Source organism: Vipera berus (assembly GCF_964194415.1).
Source record: "Vipera berus genome assembly, chromosome: 14".
NCBI lineage: Eukaryota > Metazoa > Chordata > Lepidosauria > Squamata > Viperidae > Vipera > Vipera berus.
In genome coordinates this window covers 1,306,255-1,330,883 of record NC_138217.1, presented here as the reverse complement: position 1 = coordinate 1,330,883, position 24,629 = coordinate 1,306,255, and positions in this window count along the sequence as shown.

The window sequence follows — 24,629 nt, the reverse complement described above, 5'->3', positions numbered from 1 at the left end:
TGTCGAGATGGATAGCTATATAAATATATATTTTTTTAAAAAGATATAAAAAATAAAATAAGCATCCCTTTAAAAAAGTTGTACACCTGCATATTGAGTACGTGTTGTTTTCTTTTTTTGTTGATTGTAGGAACACTAGATATTTCAAACTAAAATCTTATACCATCAGCCATCTAGTGTTTCTCTGAGCTATCTGCAAGATTAAACTCCAGAGAGGTTGTTTTGTAGGGTCCCGGTCCTTTCTGGACATGCCCAGAAGGCTGTGCTGAAGTGCCAGCATTGGCCACCAACACAGGGACTGTCTTGTTTCTGACCAAACTGCTGGCTGGGGTTTTGGGGTGGAGAGTCCTCAGTAGGCTGAAGGCAGCTGGGTCTTCTACATTGCTCCCACCCTTCTAACACCCAGAAAGCAATCAGTCCTACAAACCATTCCTAATCTCAGTCGGCTGGAGGGCCAAGGACAAGATGAAGTCGAAGCTGGACAAGATGGAGGAAAAAAGTGGGCTCAGGGACTGAGGCAGAGCCCGTTTTGGGAAGGCTTTGCTCCACCAGAGGAGGAAATGCTTTGGGACTCACAGCCATTGCTGAGTTTTCGGGGAGGGGGACACAGCAGGCCTTCACAACCAGGTCCAGTGCACCCTCTGCCCCCCTCCCTGAGGAGGCCAACCTGGCTCTCCACAGCTTGGTTCCCCTCCCCATGCAAAGAGGAGATAGCAAAGACACCACCCTTTCCCTCTCCATTCTTTTAATGGCTGGCTTCAATTCTATTCTGATCTTTTCTCTCCTGGGGGGGGGAGCAGGCCACGTGATGACGTTTTGTTCCTTCTCCTTCTCCCCAGTGGAACAAGGACCAGTGGGGCTGTGGCTCAGCTTTCCCCATCCCAGAAAAGACCATGATGGCTCTTGATTGATTAGGCCAGCGGCAGCCTCAGGCGGCTTTGGCCACCTGCAGAGGCCCCTGTTTGTTTGGACATCTTAGTGGGGGTGGGGTTTGGTATTTATTTCAAGGGCCTCAATAAATATAGAGTGATGCTGAAGTTTAGGGAGGAAAGTCCCTTTTGGAGTTGCCACTAGGACCCCCTCAAGGCCTGTTTCCCAGGGTCTCTGAGGGCCCCAAAGCCCCAGTGAGCTTGGAGGTCATGCTAGTTGTTGTGACGCCAGGTTGCATCCCTTGCGGCACCTCAGAAGAGATGGGGTGGTTCGTAACTCCAAAAGAGGGAAAAGAAAGCAGGCAGGTGAGTCTTCTTTGAATTTTCCACTTCTGGCACTAGGGACAAACCTTTGTTTTGTTTTTGGGTCCTTAGTCTTGTACGACTGATATTAAATACACTTCACATCTAGAATCATTTTTATGGGGTAGAAATTTCCTCTGATTTTTACACAGTGCTGAGTTCGGGGAGGTTGGTCAGCCAACAGCAGCTGTGCATTGCTACAGAAGAATAAAGTGTCATTCGGAATTCAGAATTGGGTGATGGCAAATGCCAAGCAAAGAAATTTCCAGGAAAGTTGGCCATTCCCCAGCCACGTTCAGATGCCAAGGGTTCGTGGGAGAAGCTGAGCAGAGAGGCTGGACTGTTGTGCTCTACTCTCGCCCCAAATAATCTCGCAACACAAGATTTTAAAAAGCTTTGCTCACCGACCAGTTTTGGTAATGATCATCTCTGTCCCTGCATGGTGAAACTTGGCCCAAAGGTCCGGCTCTTCAAGAGTGACAGCTAGAGGAGGAGGGGTGGCGGAGGTCCCCAATGGGGCAGGTTGAGCCTGGAAGTCTTCAAAGGAACAAGGGAACAAGAGCAATTCCTACTGGGGGGCAGCCCATCCCTCCCCTGCAAAACTGCCTTCAGCAGCAGCCCCCAGCCTCCCTCCCACTTTCACCCCCCTATAGATTCTGTCTGCGCAGCAGAGCTTCTTGGCCACAGAATCCCCAGCCAGCATGGCAGTTGAAGTCGTCCATACATCTTCAAATTGCCAAGGCTGAGAAACGCGGCTGTGAATAACCTGCACCCTCCACGACTAGGGAATGTGGTTGGGTCAGGAATGATGTTCCCCATCATTTCTGTTTTAACATAGTCTCCAAACACTGATTTTTAAAAACTATTTCTAAAATTAAATATGTATGAAATTAAATAATGTATGAACATGAGAAATTGAAAGAATTTATAAAAAAAATTAAAGTAAGAATTTAACATAACATGTAGCAGGAATTTCAGAATTTTCCAAAATGTGATTCAGTTTTTTTTTTCGGGGCAGGGGGAAGCAATTCGTAGGTAGCATTAGATTTTAAATTGAGGGATTCTTTTCTTTCCAGCTCCACTTCCTCTGAGAAAAATATGTTCCTCCAATTTGGGGGGCATGTGCCACCCACCCCTCCTGCCTCCAGCTCAGACCAAGTCCTCCACTGGGCTCTCCCTGGCAGGGCAGTTGGTGGAGATGCGGAAGAGAATCGCCCTCCCCCTCCGGTCACCTGTGCCAGTCACAGATCTGCTTTCAGCTGCACAGAGCTTCTGCAAGTGGACCCAGTGTTGTGGATGAGCACCTGGGAGGAGGCTGGGAGGCTGACCAAGCAGAGCTTGCTGGAACACCTGAGGGTGCCTCCCCCCCTCCGCTCTGCCCAGAAATGCCGCCAGGTTCAGGACAAGCTCCAGGACAGAATAAGGCAGCCAGAGGAGGGCAGCCACCCTGCCACCCTCCCCCGCCAAGCTTGCCAGGTCCTCCAGCATGTCTGGCCACTACAAAGCCAGCCTACCTGCCTGCCTGCCTAAGTGGGGAGCTTTTACTTGTAAACCAAGATACGCAAGTGTGATGTGTGGCACAGAATTTGATCAATGAAACAAGCAAACAAGTAATAAGTGAGAGTTCCCCGAACGGTGTCCAATAAAAGGAGAATCCGAGATACCACAAGGTCAGGGGCAATCAAGGGAGACATCTGGGCCTTGAACAGGCGCCTGATTAGACATTCATGGGGCAGCAAGAGGCTCAGCACGGCCAGCAGCATTTGGGTCGGAAAGGAGACATGGCCAGTGGTCAAAGGACTTGCAGGAGAAGAACGAATCATTGGCCTTAGAGCTAAAGAAGAAAAAGGGGATTGTGTGTGCCAAGGGGCTACATCGGGATCACTGTAGCCAAGAGGAGAGAGAGGTCCTCCTTCAACTCAAAGGCCTCCCCTGGGACCTGGAGACCCCCACCAATAAGTCTCCAACTTCTTGCCCAAGACCCCATATGTCAGTTACCTCTCTCATCCAGGCGTTGCTGCGGTGCCTTCCCGAACCTCAAACCAAGAATCGCCCCCCCCCGCCCCACAAAAGGACATTTTCCAGCAAGGCAAGCAGATCAGACCACAAAAGTTCTTGGCGATCTCCTTTGGACCGCCTGATTTGCAGAGGAGACTCGAAAGATCTCCCGCCGCCTCCCCGCGCACTCTTCACCCCCGCCCGGGCTTCCCTGGATCAGAACCCCCGCCGCGCGCTTAGAGCACGCCGAGCGACCCTACCCGATCCCACCTGCATCTTGCCAAGCCCAGCTGGTACCGAGGGAGGCGGGCGGGGACAGTCCTCCACGGAGAGGCCCCGGCGGAGAAGCGGACGCGGCCACTCTCCTCACACAGCTCCGCCGGACACCGAGACCCTCGGCCTTATGAAGGCGAGCGGTGGCGGGGTGCCCCCCCGCGAGGGCATCCGGCCTGTCCCCAAAGGACGCGGGAGGCGGGTCGCCGCGCAAGCAGGGAAGGCGGCGGCCAATCCGGGCGGCTCGGCAGAGTCCCGGGGGTGGGGGAGCTCGTCGGAGCCGAAAAGCGCCCCCCCTGCGAGCCCCCCCGGAAGAGCACCGGCCCCGAGGGCGGCCCCGCCAGCCGCGCGCCCGGAGAAGCTGCCCGTCCCGGGGCTGCAGGCTCCAGCGGGCGCGGCGTCGGGGCTTCTTGCCCGGCGGGGGACTCCGCTCGGCTTCTGGAGCGAGGCGCGGCGGAAGGGCGGCTCTCGGGCACCTCCCCCGCCGCCCGCCGTCCGCCCCGACGGAGAAGGAGCAGCCGGGGCTCGCAGAGGGAGAGGGCTCCGCTCTCCCGGTGCCTTGTGGCTGCCCGGCGAGGAAGGCGCTCTTTCGGCGGCGCCCTCGGCTTGCCCCGCGGGGCTCGGGGACGGCTCGGCGCAAAGGCGGCAGGCAGCGCAGGGCCCCGAGGTTGCCTGCGGAGGGGGCGCCCGCGGCTCCCGGTGCCATCAGCTGGGCGGGCGGACGACGCTTGAAGCTGGAGAAGCGCGCTGGGAATCGGGCCGGTCGCGGGCAGCCCGGACTCGAGCGTGGCTGGGTGGGTCTCGGCGGAGCGGGCGGCGCGCCTCCGGGGCCGACGAGAGGCGCGGCTGCTGCGCTACGTCCGACCTGGGAGTGCGAGGGGCGGCTTGCCTTCGCTCCCCCACTACCCACGCCGGCTCTTCCCTCGGGGCTCTGCGGAGCTCCTCTGCCGCCTCCCGGGCTCTCCCGCCTCGTTCGCCCGGGGCTGCCGTCGCGCTTCTTCCCAGCCGGACCCCGCGGCTTCTCCGGCGGACTTCCTCGGGGACCTGCCCTGCTCGACGTCCCCGCTCCGGCTCCCGGGGTCTCCACCGCGGAGCGGAGGCAGAGAGGACCTGCGGGCGCCGCTGCGAGGCTCCGCCGCCGCAGTGCCGCCTGTGCCCCAGGAATCTCGCCGTGCCGGCTGTGAGCAGCCGCGGAAACGGCCCCGTCGGGGAAGCCAGAGGAGAGGCGTGAAAGCCTCGCCCGCCACCTTCCGGGAAGCGGCGCTCCAGGCCGGTTGTTCGGGCTGCCCCGGACGGGGAAAGGGGGCGGGCGGGATTGCCGGCCTGGTTGCTCTCAGCCGACTCCGGGCAGGCGCTCCGAATCCCTTCCGAGGCTCGGCCCAGCCCTTGCTTCCCACCCGGACGGAGCGGGCTGCCCCCTTATTTTGGGCGGCGGCCAGGAGGGCTCGCTGCTACCCGCTTCCCCGGCCAGGTTTGTTTTTTCTTTTTTTTTCTTTTTTTTTTTTATTGAAAAGTTTTAAAAATACAGTTTTCCTTTAAAAAACCCCCTTCCCCCTCCCTCCTCCCCTCCCTACCTCCCCCCTTCCCCCCCCTCCCCCCCTCCCTCCTCCCCCCCCACCTCCCCCTAACCCCCCTCCCCCCCCCCGGACTTCCCAGAGCTAAATACAAGGTATATATATATAAAAAAGCAATCATAAACAACCATATACTAACAACTATAAATTCTAAAATCCATCACTCTCTAACTTATATAGGATCAAACAAAACTTAGCATTATTAAATATATATAGAAGACAAAATAAAAAAAGAAAAAAGAAAACGAAAGAAGACTTATTCAAATGCTAGATAAAACTTCTTGACCCTATACTTATTCTGGATAAACTCAATCCATTTTCTCCATTCCATAATATAATGTTCTTGCGAGTAATCTTTCAAATAGGCCGAAATCTTCGCCATCTCTGCCAAGTCGGAAACCTTTAAAATCCACTCTTGTATAGTCGGCAGTTCCTCTTTCTTCCAATATTGACCTATCAAAAGTCTTGCTGCCGTAACTAAATTCAACATCAACTTAGAGTCCACAACTGTAGCGTCAACAATTATTCCCAACAAAAAAAATTGCGGACAAAACTTTATCCTCCGTTTAAAAATCTTCTGCATATTCCACCAGACTTTTATCCAAAAAGCCTTGACCTTTTTACATGTCCACCATATGTGAAAATATGTTGCCTCTTCATCACCACACCTCCAACATTTAGGCTGATAATTCGGATACATACTTGCAAGCTTTTTAGGATCTAGATGCCATCTATAAAACATTTTGTAAAAGTTCTCTCTTAAACTTTGAGCTTGAGTGAATTTTACATTCCTCACCCAGATCTTTTCCCACGTGTCCATTGTAATAACTTCCTGAATGTTTTGGGCCCATTTTATCATACAATCCTTAACAAGCTCTGTTTCTGAATCGATCTCTATCAATGCAAGATATATCCGTTTAATATGTGCTGGTCCTTGATTTCTAATTTGCTTTATCAAATTTTCATCAGTCGTTGCAAATCCATTTTTTTGATCTTCTTTCCACCTGGCCTGTAACTGAATATATTGAAACCAAGTCTGAACAACCTTCTCTTCTCGCAAGAAACTATATGATTTCAAGCACCAAATATTCCTTTCCAAACTTAAAATTTCCTTGTAAGTAGTCTCATCATGTTTGAAACCAGCATGTATATTTTCTATTGCGTGTTTTGGGATTGCCCACAATGGTATCTTGCTGCTTAACTTATGTCTATACTTCTTCCAAACTCTCAGCAATGCCTGTCTTAAAATATGCATCCTAAACACAGTATCTACCTTCTTATCATACAACAAATATGCATGCCAGCCAAACAACAGATCATGGCCCTCAAGATTTAATAACCTCGATTGTGTCAAATTAATCCAATCACTTATTCCTACTAGTGCAGCAGCTTCATAATATAATTTAAAATTAGGCATTTTAAGGCCACCTCTCTCACGAGTATCCTGCATAATCTTAAGTTTAACTCGTGGCTTTTTCCCTGCCCACACAAATTTATTGATACCACGCTGCCATTCCTCCAAGTTAGAGTCTTTCTTAAGAATCGGTATCATTTGAAATAAGAATAAAAATTTGGGCAGGACATTCATTTTCACTGCTGCAATCCGTCCCAACAAAGACAATTGCAATTTTTCCCAACTCTCCAGTTCTTTTTGAATTTTCCCCCATAACTTTTCATAATTATTTTTATATAGCTTTGTATTAGAGGGCGACAAAATCACCCCCAAATATTTAACCCTTTTAACAATCTCAAATCCAGTTAATCCTTCTAGGAGAGCCTTCTGCGAAACTGTCAGGTTTGTTTTTTCGTTCCGGGCGTCTCGGCAGAAACATGCGTGAAGAAGGAACGAAAGAAAAAAGGCCTGGCGTTTAAGAGGAAGGAAAGGAAGGAGGGAGAGAAGAAGGAAGGTCTGGAGAGGAAGGGAAAAGAGGGGAGGGAGGGAGGGAGGGGAAAAGGAAGGAAGGAAATGGGAATGAGAGGAAGCAAAGAAGTGAGGGAGGGAGAATAAAGAAAGGAAGAAGGAAAGAAGCACGGCCAGTTTTCTGCACACTCCCCCCACAACTCTTCAGACTGGAGAATCTCATCTCAGGTGAGGGTGGGGGGCACCAAGGGCAGAGGCTTCCTTTCTAAGGCATGGGAACCTGCACCCTGTTTGGAGGAAGCAGGAGGCTGTTCATTATTTGGCACTTTTGCACCACTTGATCTCCATTGCCCTGAATGGGAAAGGCAGGCTCCCCCACCCCATCTCCCATTAATATGCAAGTGGACCTCCTCGTTAATTGCACCCAGTGATCACTTTAGCTTTGCTTAATTGCTTCACTTAATAGAGCTGTGACAATCCAGGGACTCTTTTAAAGGAATTGTTACTAAGGGCACCTGCACAGGCGCCCTTCACTGGATTCTTCTTTAAGGTTCTCGGGGCCCCTGAGCTAGGCTGGGTGCGGGAGGGAGCCCCTGTCCCCCCACACGGCCCCTGCCCAGAGCAGGCAAGCTGGCTTGATCCAAAGGGGAAGTGGTGGGCTCCACCTTGTTCCACTCCTCCCCCCCCCCGTGCAATTGGCATGTCCATGGCAAGGCCGGATCTGCCCAGCTCTGGGCTGCCTTCGTCAGTTGCAGGCTGCTCCCTCCCACACCATTGCTGCCAACGTCCTTTCACAACTGTTTTGGTTTGGCCACTGGAGAGAGACAAGGACAGGACCAGCATGGCTGTGCAGATTGCCAGAGAGGCCTAAGAGTCTCCCCATCCAGACTCATGGACTCAAGCCCCCTGGGGCTGGAAATGGCTCAGAGTTCTTCTAGTCCAGCCCTCTGTCCAGGGCAGGAATCCTGAAACCATCCCGACAAATGGCCTGCCAGCCTTTGGTTGAAACCCTCCAGGAGCCAAGTTCTCCCCCTGCAACAAGGCTCTCCCGATCTCAGATCTAGATCTCCCTCAGGAAGCTTCCACCCATCAGTTCTTCTGCTGCCCTCAAGAGCTGTGGAGAATAAGCTTACTGCTAAGCTTGTAAGCTGCCCTGAGTCTTCGGAGAAGGGCGGGATATAAATGTAATTAAAATAAAAAAATAAATAAAAAATGCAGACCCTTCAAAGATTGAAAGACAACACTGATATCTTTCCTCAGCCTTCTCTTCTTTAGGCTAAACTTACTGGATTCTTTTATCTGGTCTTCAGTGTTTTTCCTTATTTGTGACAACCAGAACCAAGCCCAGGGTTCCAGGGCATAGAATGGAACTATCACCTTCCATGCTCTCAATGCTCTACCCCAAACATTGCTCCAGCCCAGGATTGCATTAGCTATTTTGGCAGCTGCAAACCCCTGGTGATTCTTCTCCCCAGCATTCTGCTTGTTCTGTATTTGTGCACCCAGTTTTTCCTGCCTAAGTGGGGCATCCTACTTGCCTGTCTCCTGAATACATTTTTGAGAAAAGGGCCTGATGTTCAAGTCTGTCTTTCTGAATCCTGAGCCTGCCTTCTGAGGTGTTGGCTGTAGCTGCAACGTTGGCTTGCCTGCCAATGGTCTGAGTCACTTAGGAGAGCACCGAAGAGCAGTATTGGGCCAGGACAGAACAGAGCAGGGGCAGAGCGGGATGGAGGTTTTCTCTGCTATTAAGCAGAGAAAACCATCAAGTCCTTACACCTTGATGGCGGCTTCCTGCCAGTAACTTTAGCTTCATTATTGTTTCTTTCACTGAGCAGTCTGTTTCATGTCAGCTAGACTCATCTAGGGTCGAGCAGGTAGGTGGAAAACTATGTTGTTGTTGTTGTTAGTTGCGAAGTCGTGTCCGACCCCTCGCGACCCTATGGACAATGTTCCTCCAGGCCTTCCTGTCCTCTACCATCTTCTGGAGTCCATCTAAGCTCACGCCTACTGCTTCAATGACTCCATCCAGCCACCTCATTCTCTGTCGTCCCCTTCTTCTATTGCCCTCGATCTTTCCCAGCATTAGGCTCTTCTCCAATGAGTCCTTACTTCTCATTAGGTGGCCAAAGGATTTGAGTTTTAGCTTCAGGATCTGGCCTTCTAAAGAGCAGTCAGGGTTGATCTCCTCTAGGACTGACCGGTTTGATCGCCTTGCAGTCCAAGGGACTCGCAGGATTCTTCTCCAGCACCATAGTTCAAAGGCTTCAATTCTTTGGCGCTCTGCCTTTCTTATGGTCCAGCTTTCACTGCCATACATTGCAACTGGGAAGACCATAGCCTTGACTATACACACTTTTGTTGACAGGGTGATGTCTCTGCTTTTTAGTGTGCTGTCTAGATTTGCCATGGCTTTCCTCCCCAGGAGCAAGCGTCTTTTAATTTCTTGGCTACAGTCCCCATCTGCAGTGATCTTGGAGCCCAGGAAAATAAAATCTGTCACTACCTCCATTTCTTCCCCATCTATTTGCCAGGAATTGAGAGGGCCAGATGCCATGATCTTGGTTTTCTTAATGTTTAGTTTCAACCCAGGTTTTGCACTCTCCTTCTTCACCCGCAACAAGAGGCTCTTTAGTTCTTCTTCACTTTCTGCCATTAGAGTGGTATCATCTGCATATCTTAGGTTGTTGATGTTTCTTCCGGCAATCTTAATTCCAACTTTTGATTCATCTAGCCCTGCCTTTCTCATGATGTGCTCTGCATATAAGTTAAATAGGCAAGGCGACAGTATACAGCCTTGCCGGACTCCTTTCCCAATTTTGAACCAATCAGTGGTTCCGTGTCCAGTTCTCACTGTTGCTTCTTGGCCCGCATATAGATTTCTCAAGAGACAAATAAGATGGTCTGGTATGCCCATCTCTTTAAGGACTTGCCAGAGTTTGTTATGATCCACACAATCAAAGGCTTTAGCATAGTCAATGAAGCAGAAGTAGATGTTTTTCTGGAACTCTCTAGCTTTCTCCATGATCCAGTGTATGTTAGCAATTTGATCTCTAGTTCCTCTGCCTCTTCGAAATCCTGCCTGTACTTCTGGTAGTTCTCGATCCACATACTGCTGGAGTCTAGCTTGTAGAATTTTAAGCATAACTTTACTAGCATGAGAAATGAGAGCAATGGTGCGATAGTTTGAACATTCTTTGGCACTGCCTTTCTTTGGAATTGGAATGTAAACTGATCTTTTCCAATCCTGTGGCCACTGTTGAGTTTTCCAAATTTGCTGGCAAATTGAGTGTAGCACTTTTACTGCATCGTCTTTTAAGATTTTGAATAGCTCAGCTGGAATACTGTCACCTCCACTAGCTTTGTTGTTGCTCAGCTTTTCTAAGGCCCACTTCACTTCACATTCTAGGATGTCTGGCTCGAGGTCAGTGACCACCTCATTGTGATTATCAGGGACATTAAGCTCATTCTTGTATAGTTCTTCTGTGTAATTTTGCCACCTCTTCTTAATCTCTTCTGCCTCTGTTAGGTCCCTGCCATTTTGGTCCTTTATCATGCCCATTTTTGCATGAAACGTTCCTTTCATCTCTCCAATTTTCTTGAAAAGATCTCTGGTCCTCCCTATTCTATTGTTTTCTTCTATTTCTTTGCATTGTTCATTTAAGAAGGCATTCTTATCTCTTCTAGCTATTCTCTGGAATTCTGCATTTAATTGGGCATATCTTTCTTTTTCTCCCTTGCCTTTCGCTTCCCTCCTTTCCTCAGCTATTTGCAAAGCTTCCTCAGACAGCCATTTTGCTTTCTTGCATTTCTTTTTCTTTGGGATGGTTTTGGTTGCTACCTGTTGTACAATGTTGCGAACCTCTGTCCATAGTTCTTTAGGCACTCTGTCTATCAGATCTAATTCCTTAAATCTATTTGTCACCTCTACTGTATATTCAACAGGGATATGATTTAATTCATACCTGACTGGCCTAGCGCTTTTCCCTACTTTCTTTAATTTAAGCCTAAACTTTGCAACAAGAAGCTCATGGTCTGAGCCACAGTCAGCTCCTGGTCTTGTTTTTACTGACTGTATAGAGCTTCTCCATCTTTGGCTGCAGAGCACATAGTCAATCTGATTTCTGTGTTGACCGTCTGGTGATGTCCATGTGTAAAGCCGTCTCTTGGGTTGTTGGAAAAGAGTGTTTGCTATGACCATCGTATTCTCTTGACAAAATTCTATCAGCCTGTGCCCTGCTTCATTTTGTACTCCAAGGCCAAACTTGCCTGTTATTCCAGTTATCTTTTGGCTTCCTACTTTAGCATTCCAATCCCCCATGATGATAAGGACATCATTTCTGGGTGTTAGTTCTATAAGGTGCTGTAGGGCTTCATAGAACCGGTCAATTTCATCCTCTTCAGCACCGGTGGTTGGGGCATAGACTTGGACTACTGTGATATTGAATGGTTTGCCTTGGATTCGAACTGAGATCATTCTGTCATTTTGAGGATTGTATCCCAGTATTGCTTTTCCTATTTTTTTATTGACTATGAAGGCTACTCCATTTCTTCTGAGGGATTCTTGCCCGCAGTAGTATACCTGATGGTCATCTGAATTAAATTCACCCATTCCTGTCCATTTTAGTTCGCTGATACCTAAGATGTCAATGTTTAGTCTTGTCATCTCTTGTTTGACGACGTCCAGCTTTCCTTGATTCATGGATCTTACATTCCCGGTTCCTATGGAGAAAAAATCTTTACAGCATCGGACTTTCCTTTCACCACCAGACATATCCACAGCTGAGCGTCCTTTCGGCTTTGGCCCAGTCGCTTCATTCTTTCTGGCGCTACTAGTACTAGCCCTCTGCTCTTCCCCAGTAGCATATTGGACGCCTTCCGACCTGAGGGGCTCATCTTCCAGCGTCATATCGTTTTGCCTTTTGGTACTGTCCATAGGGTTTTCATGGCAAAGATACTGGAGTGGGTTGCCATTTCCTTCTCCAGTGGAACACGTTTTGTCAGAACTCTCTGCTATGACCTGTCCATGTTGGGTGGCCCTGCACGGCATAGCTCATAGCTTCATTGAATTACGCAAGCCCCTTCGCCACGACAAGGCAGTAATCCATGAAGGGGAAAACTATAGGTGCCTGCTAACCAAAGACTATACATATGTACCACGACTTGAAATTAGGGGACATTTTGGGTTCGTAAAAACCTTACACCTTCTCGAAAGACAATCCTGGTGGCCCTTGCTCAAGAAAGACATTGAAAGTTATGTTTCCAGCTGCCCCATCTGTGCAGGGAAGAACGCCAGGGCTACTCCAAACAATAGCCGAACCTTCAGCACCCTGGAGAGAGATTTCCATGGATTTTATTGTAGAGCTCCGGGAAACACTGTAATTTGGCACTTGGCAAAAAAGGCCAACAAATGACTATGTCGGTTCCCCCTGGAATGCTGCCATAAGAAAGGGGAGGGGGAGCACATATGAGTGTGGATTGAGGATGTTCCCCTACTCTAACCTTTGTTGCTGCTTTTGCTTTGATGTATTCACATGGCAATTGAGGGGGGAAATGCCTTTGGGGGCCATCTGGTTTCATAGGTGCCTGGGAAGCCTGCGCCTTATCACGTTTTCAGCCAGAAGTTCTCATAATATCTTCACACCAGCGGTCAGATTCCGCCTTTTTTACTCTGCAATCACCTTCTCTCAGTAAAAGATCCTCTTTGAAACAATGCCTGTTTCCTGAGTGTGCTTTCCTGGGGGAATAGCTGAGGCAGGTCCTTACAAGGCCTGCAAGGAGCACCCATGGTATTTATGCAACTAATAAATGAGGTATTCCATGAACATTTGTACAAAGGGGTCCTGGTGTATCTTGATGATATCCTTATCTACATTGATGCTATATGCTACAGCTGTCTTCAGGTACTTGAGGGGCTGTCACAGAAAAGAGGGGATTGACTTATTTTCTAGGGCACCAAAGGGCTGGACAAGAAGTAATGGCTGGAAGTTTGTTAGAGTTCCAACCTAGAATTTAAGATAAATTTACAGACAGCAAGGACAATTGATCAGTGGAACAGCTTGTCTCCCAGAGCTGGGGACAAAAAAGACTGGACAGCCTATTTGCCTGGATGGTATGAGGTTCCTGCCATGAGCAGGGGGTTGGACTAGAACAGGGCTTTTCAACCAGTAGTATGGGTACCACCTGTGGTACATTGGCACCTGGCAGGTGGTACGCAGCCATCCTAGAAAAGTGGTAGCGGGGGAGGGGAATGAGCTGAACCGGTGGCAGCACCGCAGAAGCCTGAGCGAGAGACAGCTGGAGCTGCAGGGCTGTCAGGGCTCAGCTGAAGCTGCAGGATCAGCGCCAGGATCCAGCTGGAGCTCAGTGCTGATCCTGGTGCTTCTGCTGAGCCCAGAAGAAGCGCCAATCAGCTGGAATGTTGTAGCATCTCCAGGGTCTTGTGATTTACATTCAGATGCTTGGCAACTGATTCATATTTATGACGGTCACAGTGTCCCAGGGCCATGTGAAGTAACCAAGACCTGCTGCAACCACACAACAGACGGGGAGAACACCCCCCACCCCACCCCCGCTGCCAATCCTCAACAGAAATGCTCACAGCAATGAAAACCTCGGACAGGAGGAAGAGCGCTGCCTGGCGGGCAGGCAGATGTCTTGCTCAGCTGTGGCTTGGGGGGCACTTTTTTCAGTGCCATTGTAACTTCAAATAGTCACTAAGTGAACTGTTGTAAATCGAGGACTACCTGTACTTCATCACTTTTTTGCTTTTTTTGGTCAAGTTTTTGACACCTTGCTAGGTGACTGGTGGTACTCGGATGTTGCCATATCCTAAAAGTGGTACAGTGGGTGAAAAGGTTGAAAAGGCCTGGACTAGAAGACCTCCAGGATCTCTTCCAGCCCTTGGAGTTGTAGACATTGAAGGATTTACCGGCCAACAGACCCTCAGTGACTTTCTCCTCGTTTCTCCAGCACCACCCTTTGGAAGGATCAACCTTCTGATGGTTCAGCTTTCGAAGCCATATATTACACATGGTGAAATGGAGGCATTCGTAGTATGTATCCCTGTTGTCAGTGTGACATCTTTGCATTTAATATGGTTGGCATATCTGAGCTTTTCCCCAGCAAAGTTAATTCTAATTTCCACTTAGACTTATATACCACTTTACAGTGCTTCACAGCCTTCTCTAAGCAATTTATAGAGTCAGCCTCTTGCCCCCAACAATCTGGGTCCTCATTTTACTGACCTCGGAAGTATGGAAGGCTGAGTCAACCCTGAGCTGGTGATACTTGAACTGCTGACAGCCGGCAATCAGCAGAAGGAGCCTGCAGTACTGCATTCTAACCACTGTGCCACTTTGACTCTGGACACAGGCTTAATGGTCTTCCAGCAACATCCAAACATAAACCAGCTGAGAAGTGGGTGGGGGAGGGGGCTCATGCAGGGCATCAAGCATGGTCCTCCTTCTCTGACAGTTTACCTACCCTGACCTATGAGCTGTTAGTGGTTGACTGAGGCATGCTTCCTATCACTTGAGTCACAAGGGGAAATGCTGGTGCCTTTGTTGATTGCACCCATTTCCCAAACATTCCAGATCAATTCATGTTGCAGCAAGTGATCCCAGTGGGCAGTGTTGGAAATATCCTGTGATGGATAATAAAGGGGACCCCGGAGTTGGCAAAATGGCTCCTCCCTCCCAGTGGGAAGGAACCTTGTCATCAGAAGCAGCCTGTAACGCCCTCATAGGGGACTGAACCAGGAACATTTCTCTTTCATAGAATAAATCAGCAAGATGATTTATACTCTTTGACAGACAGAATGGCTGTTTTGGGAAAAGACCAGAATTTTAGTAACTAATTTAGCAGTCCATTTAATGCCAGAAAGGCATGTTATGAAATTCTGGTCAAAGAAAACCCAGGCAGATGTCTCCATGCAGATCAGGGCACTGGCCTCCTTGGCAGACAAAGAGTGACCAGTGACAGAAATGGAGAAGGTTCTGCCCACAGCAGCCTCCACAGGCTGACAGGACCTGGGCAAACACTGGACTCACTGCATTATTACCAAGATCACGAGTGATGCGTGATCATTCGTGCGCTAAATCTTCTGTTGAAGAAGCCAGAAAACCCAATTCCAATCTTACAACCAAAGGATGAATTTAGGCTGCTTGCAGGGTGGACTTGAATGAGGCCAAGGCTGCACAGGGACTTCTCTTCTAAAAACAGGAATGTGAGGACAAGTCTGTTTGGGGGTTGAATTAACCCTGTGAGTTTCTCCCCTTTCTTGCTTTTGCTAATATAATGGGGGTAAATGTGTATGTGCCGTTTAAGCAAGCTTTTAAAATTGTGTGTGCCACATCACCAAGGCCAAATACCGAAGATACTTTTTCAGTGGTTTACATGGACAGAGAAATGAGGAGATCTTGCAGGCCAAATACTTATCTTTTTAGGAAGGATTTCCATTCTCCCTTCTGACTGAAATTTGAATGAGTAAGAGTATATTGCGAACATTCCAAGAATGCAGGGACTTGTTTTTCATCTTGCTTGCAGCAGTAGGGGCAGAGCCTATGAGCTGGAAGGTCAAGTGATTCTATTCCATTGTGAGGAATTCCCAAAGGTGCTTTTTTCATGAGGTAACTGGACTTCCTTTTTTCTCTTTGAAGACGTTTCGCTTCTTATCCAAAAGGTTTCTTCAGCTTTCACTGAATGGTGAGGAATGGAAGGATTTATACTCCTTGCAGAAGGGTGGTCATTTTTGCATTCTTTTAGAGAGTCATTGATGCCACCTGGAGGTTTACCTGTGTCATCAGGGTCACCTGAACAGTGCAAATGGGTGTGGAGCCATCTTGGAACTGTTGAAAGGACTGTAGACTAAAGATAGACGGCTATGGACGGCTGAATCTTGTCCTGATGGGTTTGTTCTAAGAAGCGAAACGTCTTCAAAAAGAAAAGGAAGTCCAGTTGCCTCGTGAAAAAGCACCTTTGGGACAACCATGACCTGGATGACTGAGAATCTCTATAGATGTTGTGAGGAGGTGTGCAACCAAGTAGAAATGGCTGCCTGGAGGTTGAAGTAGGGGTGGGAGGAAAAAAAATAGAATAGAATAGAATAGAGCTGGAAGGGACCTTGGAGGTCTTCTAGTCCAGCCTCCTGCTCAAGCAGGAGAACCTATACCATCTCAGACAGGTGATTGTCCAGTCTCCTCTTAAAAATCTCCAGTGATGGAGCACCCACAATTTCGGGAGGCAGGCTGTTCCACTGGTTGATTGTCCTCACTGTCAGGAAGTTTCTCCTTAATTCTAGGTTGCTTCTCTCCTTGATTAGCTTCCAACCATTGTTTCTTGTCCTTCCCTTTGGTGCTCTGGTGAACAATGTGACCCCCTCTGCCTTGTGGCAGCCCCTCAGATACTGGAATGCTGCTATCATGTCTCCCCTATTTCTTCTTTTCTTTAGACTGGCCAAACCCAAGTCCCGTAGCGGTTCTTCGTAAGTTTTAGTCTCCAGGCCTTTGATCATCTTAGTTGCTGTTTTCTATTTTTTTTCTAAATTCTCAACATCTTTTTTGTGATAAGGTGACCAAAATTGGCTGCAGTATTCCAGGTGTAGTATTCCATCTTGATTCTATGCCTCTGTTTATACAACCCAGGATTGTATTAGCTTTTTTGGCTGCTGCTGCACACTGCTGGCTCATAGTTAAGTGATCGTCCACTAGGACTCCAAGGTCCCTCTCACAGTTGCTGTTTTTAAGCCAGGTCTTGCCCAATCTGTATTTGTACCTTTTTCCTGCCTCAATGTAAGACTTCGCTTTTCTCCATATTGAAACTCATTTTGTTGGACAGGGCCCATTGTTCAAGTTTATCAAGATCTTTTTGGATCCTGAGTTTTGTCTTTTGGTGTGTTGGCTACTCCTGCCAGTTTGGTGTCATTTGCAAATTTCATGAGTTCCCCTTCAGTTCCTTCATTTAAGTCATAAGATGAGAAGAAGATGAGAATTGCTGTGGGAAAAATCTTTCCTCCCCCACCTGAGAGTTTAGCTTTTCAATTTGTTTTTTGTTTTTAAATAGCAAAGTGAACTAATGTGTGCAAGAAAACAGCATTTAATTTGCTCAATACCTATCGATGTGGTGCATATTGATAGCCTGTCTCCCTTTAATGTAAGCTTTCTTAAGAGGTACTTAGCCCAGGAGTTAATTCCCTGACCATTTAATTGAGCCCCTACAAGCTCAGGTCTCTCTAATTGCCCATATAACCCTTTGGAGCAGAGAGGTATTTACAGGGAGTCAAAGTGAAAGAAGACATCTATCTTTTGCTTAACAACCATGCAAATATTCTAACATGGATCCTATTAGAAATGTTCCCAGTGCGCTTCAGGCTACCTTTAACCTGAAATTATATGTGGTTATTTTACCATTGCTTCTTCAGGCAAAGCAGCTCCCAAAATAAAAGAATTAGGAATCTAGATCCCATGTTGTTGTTAGCTGCGAAGTCGTGTCCGACCCATCGCGACCCTATGGACAATCTTCCTCCAGGTCTTCCTGTCCTCTACCATCTTCTGGAGTCCATTTAGGCTCATGCCTCCTGCTTCAGTGACTCCATCCAGCCACCTCATTCTCTGTCGTCCCCTTCTTCTCTTGCCCTCAATCTTTCCCAGCATTAGGCTCTTCTCCAGTGAGTCCTTCCTTCTCATTAGGTGGCCAAAGTATTTTAGTTTTAGCTTCAGGATCTGGCCTTCTAAAGAGCAGTCAGGGTTGATCTCCTCTAGGACTGACTGGTTTGATCGCCTTGCAGTCCAAGGGACTTGCAGGAGTCTTCTCCAGCACCATGGCTCAAAGGCCTCAATTCTTTGGCGCTCGGCCTTTCTTATGGTCCAACTTTCACTGCCATACATTGCAACTGGGAAAACCATAGCCTTGACTATACGCACTTTTGTTGGTAGGGTGATGTCTCTGCTTTTTAGTGTGCTGTCTAGATTTGTCATGGCTTTCCTCCCGAGAAGCAAGGGTCTTTTAATTTCTTGGCTACAGTCCCCATCTGCAGTGATCTTGGAGTCCAGGAAAATAAAATCTGTCACTACCTCCATTTCTTCCCCATCTATTTGCCAGGAATTGAGAGGGCTGGATGCCATGATCTTAGTTTTCTTAATGTTTAGTTTCAACCCAACTTTTGCACTCTCCTTCTTCACCCGCAACAAGAGGCTCTTTAGTTCTTTTTCACTTTCTGCCATTAGAGTGGTATCATCTGCATATCTTAGGTTGTTGATATTTCTTCCGGCAATCTTAATTCCAACTTTTGATTCATCTAGCCCTGCCTTTCTCATGATGTGCTCTGCATATAAGTTAAATAGGCAGGGCGACAGTATACAGCCTTGCTGGACTCCTTTCCCAATTTTGAACCAATCAGTGGTTCCGTGTCCAGTTCTCACTGTTGCTTCTTGGCCCACATATAGGTTTTTCAAGAGACAAATAAGATGGTCTGGTATGCCCATCTCTTTAAGAACTTGCCACAGTTTGTTGTGATCCACACAATCAAAGGCTTTAGCATAGTCAATGAAGCAGAAGTAGATGTTTTTCTGGAACTCTCTAGCTTTATCCATGATCCAGCGTATGTTGGCAATTTGAACTCTAGTTCCTCTGCCTCTTCGAAATCCTGCCTGTACTTCTGGTAGTTCTCGATCCACATACTACTGGAGTCTAGCTTGTAGGATTTTAAGCATAACTTTACTAGCATGAGAAATGAGTGCAATGGTGCGATAGTTTGAACATTCTTTGGCACTGCCTTTCTTTGGAATTGGAATGTAAACTGATCTTTTCCAATCCTGTGGCCACTGTTGAGTTTTCCAAATTTGCTGGCAAATTGAGTGTAGCACTTTTACTGCATCGTTTTTTAAGATTTTGAATAGCTCAGCTGGAATACTGTCTCCTCCACTAGCTTTGTTGTTGCTCAGCTTTCCTAAGGCCCACTTCACATTCTAGGATGTCTGGCTCGAGGTCAGTGACCACCTCATCGTGGTTATCAGGAACGTTAAGCTCATTCTTGTATAGTTCTTCTGTGTAATTTTTCCACCTCTTCTTATCTCTTCTGCCTCTGTTAGGTACCTGCCATTTTGGTCCTTTTATCGTGCCCATTTTTGCATGAAACATTCCCTTCATCTCTCCAATTTTCTTGAAGAGATCTCTGGTCCTCCCTATTCTATTGTTTTCTTCTATTTCTTTGCACTGTTCATTTAAGAAGGCATTCTTATCTCTTTTAGCTATTCTCTGGAATTCTGCATTCAATTGGGCGTATCTTTTTCTCCCTTGCCTTTCGCTTCCCTCCTTTCCTCAGCTATTTGCAAAGCTTCCTCAGACAGCCATTTTGCTTTCTTGCATTTCTTTTCCTTTGGGATGGTTTTAGTTGCTACCTCTTGTACAATGTTGCGAACCTCTGTCCATAGTTCTTCAGGTACTCCGTCTATCAGATATAATTCCTTAAATCTATTTGTCACCTCTATTGTATATTCAACAGGGATATATTTAATTCATACCTGAGTGGCCTAGTGCTTTTCCCTACTTTCTTCAGTTTAAGCCTAAACTTTGCAACAAGAAGCTCATGGTCTGAGCCACAGTCAGCTCCTGGTCTTGTTTTTACTGACTGTATAGAGCTTCTCCATCTTTGGCTGCAGAGCACATAGTCAATCTGATTTCTGTGTTGACCGTCTGGTGATGGATGTCCATGTGTAAAGCCGTCTCTTGGGTTGTTGGAAAAGAGTGTTTGCTATGACCATCATATTCTCTTGACAAAATTCTATCAGCCTGTGCCCTGCTTCATTTTGTACTCCAAGGCCAAACTTGCCTGTTATTCTGGTTATCTTTTGGTTTCCTACTTTAGCATTCCAATCCCCCATGATGATAAGGACATCATTTCTGGGTGTTAGTTCTATAAGGTGCTGTAGGGCTTCATAGAACCGGTCAATTTCATCCTCTTCAGCACTGGTGGTTGGGGCATAGACTTGGACTACTGTGATATTGAATGGTTTGCCTTGGATTCGAACTGAGATCATTCTGTCATTTTGGGGATTGTATCCCAGTATTGCTTTTCCTACTCTTTTATTGACTATGAAGGCTACTCCATTTCTTCTGAGGGATTCTTGCCCGCAGTAGTGTACCTGATGGTCATCTGAATTAAATTCACCCATTCCTGTCCATTTTAGTTCGTTGATACCTAAGATGTTGATGTTCAGTCTTGTCATCTCTTGTTTGACGACGTCCAGCTTTCCTTGATTCATGGATCTTACATTCCAGGTTCCTATGGAGAAAAAATCTTTACAGCATCGGACTTTCCTTTCACCACCAGACACAGCCACAGCTGAGCATCCTTTCGGCTTTGGCCCAGTCGCTTCATTCTTTCTGGCACTACTAGTACTAGCCCTCTGCTCTTCCCCAGTAGCATATTGGACGCCTTCTGACCTGAGGGGCTCATCTTCCAGCGTCATATCGTTTTGCCTTTTGGTACTGTCCATAGGATTTTCATGGCAAAGATACTGGAGTGGGTTGCCATTTCCTTCTCCAGTGGATCACGTTTTGTCAGAACTCTCTGCTATGACCTGTCTTGGGTGGCCCTGCACGGCATAGCTCATAGCTTCATTGAATTACGCAAGCCCCTTCGCCACGACAAGGCAGTAATCCATGAAGGGGAGATCCCATGACAAGACCTATAAAACCTCAGTCCATGCATTGGGGTGCCCCATGCAGTCTGTAGATGTGCTGCATGAATAGTTTCACTAAAGTTTTTGCAGTGGGGATCTTTTGGCAAGGAATAAAATGCCCTTGTTTTGAGAACAGGTCCATAACCACCCTGATGACAGTGTTTCTGTTACTTTCTGGTAATTCCACTTTTTTATATCCATGGATATTTCCTTCCATGGAGCTGAGGGATTCACCACTGGTTGTAGCAGTCTTGGGCGATTTCCCTTGCAACCTCTTGGCGGCTGCTCAAGTTGGACAGCTGGCCACGTAGCTTTCTATGTCCTTTTTTCATGGATGGCCACCAAAATTGCCTTTTAATTAAATGTAAAGTTTTTACAAATCCAAAATGCCCTGCTGATTTTGTATCATAGCACAGCTGCATGAAATTGACCCTCTGGGTGGCTGGTATATATAACTTCTCCCCCATCCATGGCAGCCCATCCTTGATCGTGCACATGTGTCTATTTTTCTGGAACCATTCATCTGTTTCTAAAGTATTCCGGAATTTGATTCCGGTTTGGCTATTCAGTTGCGGCTTTATTTTGGCTTAGGCCCTGGTGGTTACTGGCGCTGCCAGTTGTGGTTCTGACATTAGTGGTTTAGAATTGGTGGCTCGCATGCTGTTATATTGGGACATGTGAGACAGTGCATCTGCCAGGAAGTTCTTTCTCCCTGGCAAGTGTTTGAGCGTGAAACGGAATTGGTAAAAATGTGGGACCAGCGGGCTTGCTTAGGAGTGAGTTTTCTAAGTGTTTTTAGTGCTTCCAAGTTTTTGTGGTCCGTCCAGAGTTGGAAGGGGATTTTATTCCCTTCAAGGAAATGACGCCACGTACGTAATGACCACCTCACAGCATACGCTTTCTTCTCCCACACAGCCCAGCGTTGTTCTGTCTCAGTGAGTTTCCTGTATGTATACACACATGGTTGCAGTGCCCCATCGTCATTTTCCTGTAATAATACAGCCCCCCCACCACCACATTGCTTGTGTCTGCCTGTATTATGAAAGATTTATACGGGTCCGGGTGCCTCAGCACGGGTTCGAATGCTGCTTGGCATTCCATTGTTCAATTCAGTGGCTGGCTGGGTTTCACTGAGCCCCTTTGTTTTTAACAAGTTCATGAGGGGCAGGGCTATTTGGGCGAATGAAGGGATGAACTGGTGGTAGAAATTTGCAAAACCCAGGAAACTTTGTAATTGCTTCCTTGTGCGAGGTGGTGCCCATTCTAGTACTGCCCTGACATTCTCGGGGTCCATTTCGATGCCCTGTGGGTATATGCAATAACCCAGGTAGTCTATTCTTTCCTGGTGGAATTTGCATTTTGATAGTTTGGCATATAGGTGGGCAGCTCGCAGGTTTTTTTAAACCGCTCTGACTAGGTTGACATGCTCCTCTTTGGACTCGGTGAAGATAAGGATGTCATCTAAATAAACCAGGACCCCCTTAAATAGGTGCTCCCTTAGCACTTCATTGATTAATTGCATTAATACTGTGGAGGCCCCTTGTAGTCCGAATGGCAAAACTTTGAATTGGTAGCATCCCATTGAACAATTAAATGCAGTCTTCCATTTGTCCCCTTCCCTAATCCTAAAGCAGTAGGATTAGGTCTAGTTTGGTAAAAATCCTTCCTTTCAATAGGTGGGATAACATGTCCTTCATGAGGGGTAGGGGATACAGGTTACTTTCACTGATTGCATTCAGGGCATGGTAATCTACGCACAAACGCAAAGTGCCGTACTTCTTCTCCCTAAAGAGGACCGGGACGGCCACTTTGGGTTTGGCAGTTTCGATAAATCCCCTTTCTAGGGTTTTATTTATGAATCTTTCCATCTCCTCTGTTTCTTTACGGCTCATGGAGTACAACCTGGGCTTCGGGAGTTTTGCTCCGGGTTTGATTTCTATAGCACAGTCTGTGGGTCAGTAAGGAGGGAGCTCATCAGCCCGTTCCTCACTGAAAATGTCAGCAAGGTCTCGGTATTCTTCCGGTATTTCTGGTAACCCCTTCTCCTCTCCCACTGACGCTTTCTCCGCTCCTGAGATTGGTGGGGCCCTTTGGGGTGTTAAGTTCGCACGATCCCCCTTTGGGAAATTGAGCTCTGCCATCCTCCAATTTACCCAGGGGTTCCATTTCTTTAACCATTCCAGCCCTAGGATCATTGGGCATTCCATGCCTGGGGTCACTACAAACGTTATTGTCTTCCTCGTGAGTCCCCAGGGACAGGTGAATTGGTAAGGTGGCTAGGGTAGCTGGTACACTCTCCCCTGCTATGGACCCATCTAACTGGCCAAATGAGATTGGTTGTCTCAGCCTCCTCACTAGTTCCCCACTAGTGTTGGACTAATGAGGCAGCAGGTGCAGCTGGAGTCTATTAAGGCTTTTACTTTGACAGCTTTGGACGTGGAGGGGGCTAATATAGTCACTGTCTTGAGGATAGGAGCGATGGGTCCTTACCAGGGGTTCACCTTCTGAGTTGTCATCTGAGGTATCCGCCACTCCTGCAGTGTAGGCCAGAGTTCCCTGGACATGCGTGGCAGATGGAGGGGACTCTACAGCCTCTGTTGCCCTCATGGCGGGCTCTCTTGGCTTGGCTGGGGACTTCCTTGACTTCCTGGCTGGTGATCGGTCTGGGTTGCATGGAGGGACTTTCAAGCGGCACTCTAAGGCACAATGCCGCTCTCTCCCACATTTGAAATAGCCTGTTGATTTCTTGGCCGTGGCCGGTGGTTTTGCTGGTTCATGCGACGGCTCAGGAGGCGAGCAGCCCCACAGTTTTCCTCGGCGGTGTCTCTTCAGTAGATCGATTTCTGCTTCCTCCGCTAGGACGTACAGCATCATTCAACAAGTCGGCGTGGGTCTCCTCTAGGCAGGCAAGCAACATACAATTCGTAGTTTAGCTCATCTTTGAAATGGCTAAGGAGGATGTCTTCCAGCCAGTTCAACTTGTTGGCGATGGCCCGGAATTCTTGTGTGTATTCGGCCACTGGGCGTCTGCCCTGCCTCACCGTTTTGATTCTGTCATGGGCTTTCCAGTCAGCCAGGGGGTCCTCAAATATTGGTTGAAGTTGTGGAGCTCTGGGGCGTCGGAATCATGCAGTTTCACCATCCAGTCTGCGGCCACCTAGTCCAGAGTGGCTTGTACAATACGGATCCAGGCTTTGTCGCTGGGGATGTCTCGTCCGTACTCTTCCATGTAGCTCAGGACTTCGGTTAGGAAGAACCGCAAGCGCTGCAACTCACCCCTGAAATTTGCGTCCAGCGATAGGAATCTTTCAATGGACTGGTATCTTTGCCCCTGATGGTGTTGTCTCCCATCCCGACCGGCAGTTGTGGGCTGGTGGGGAGTGGGGGCTGCCAAAGCAGGGGCTGCTGCCTCAACAGATGTTCCTGGCACTTCAGCATCCAATTCCCCCTCAGTGTCTCTCTGGCTGTGGTCCAAGGTAGTGGAGCGGCTGCAGGGTTCAGGTTTCTCATCCCCAGGTGTGCCGAGGGTTTTCCTCATCAGGTCAATAGCTTTCTCTACGATCCAATTCGAGTGCTGTGTGTGATCTCATTCCTCTTTGCTAAGGTGAAGGGATCTCTCTATTTCTTGCTTCCATCCGGGTTGGTGGCTGCCACATCTCAGGGTCACCTTCCTTGATCTCTTCTCCCACTCGTCTTTCTTCCCAATGCCCATCGACCACTGAGGTTTGTGGCTGTGCGTATCTCCCCCTTCTTCTGATCAGTAGGACGTCTCGGATCCCGACAGCTGGCAGGGTCCCGGCCGGAGGGAGGGCTCCCCCTTTGTGGTGAGTTCCTTTTTCCCTGCCTCCGTGTCTGACATAGCTTTTGCAAAGTCCCCTGGTAAAGGTCTTCCTTCCAGGTTGACTATTACTGCAGATCCTGTCTAATGTCAGGAGCTACTTCATGCCCACATCTGAAGAAAGCAAAACTCTTGGAAACAATTTCTTCCAAGCAGGAACTTTTATTAAGAATA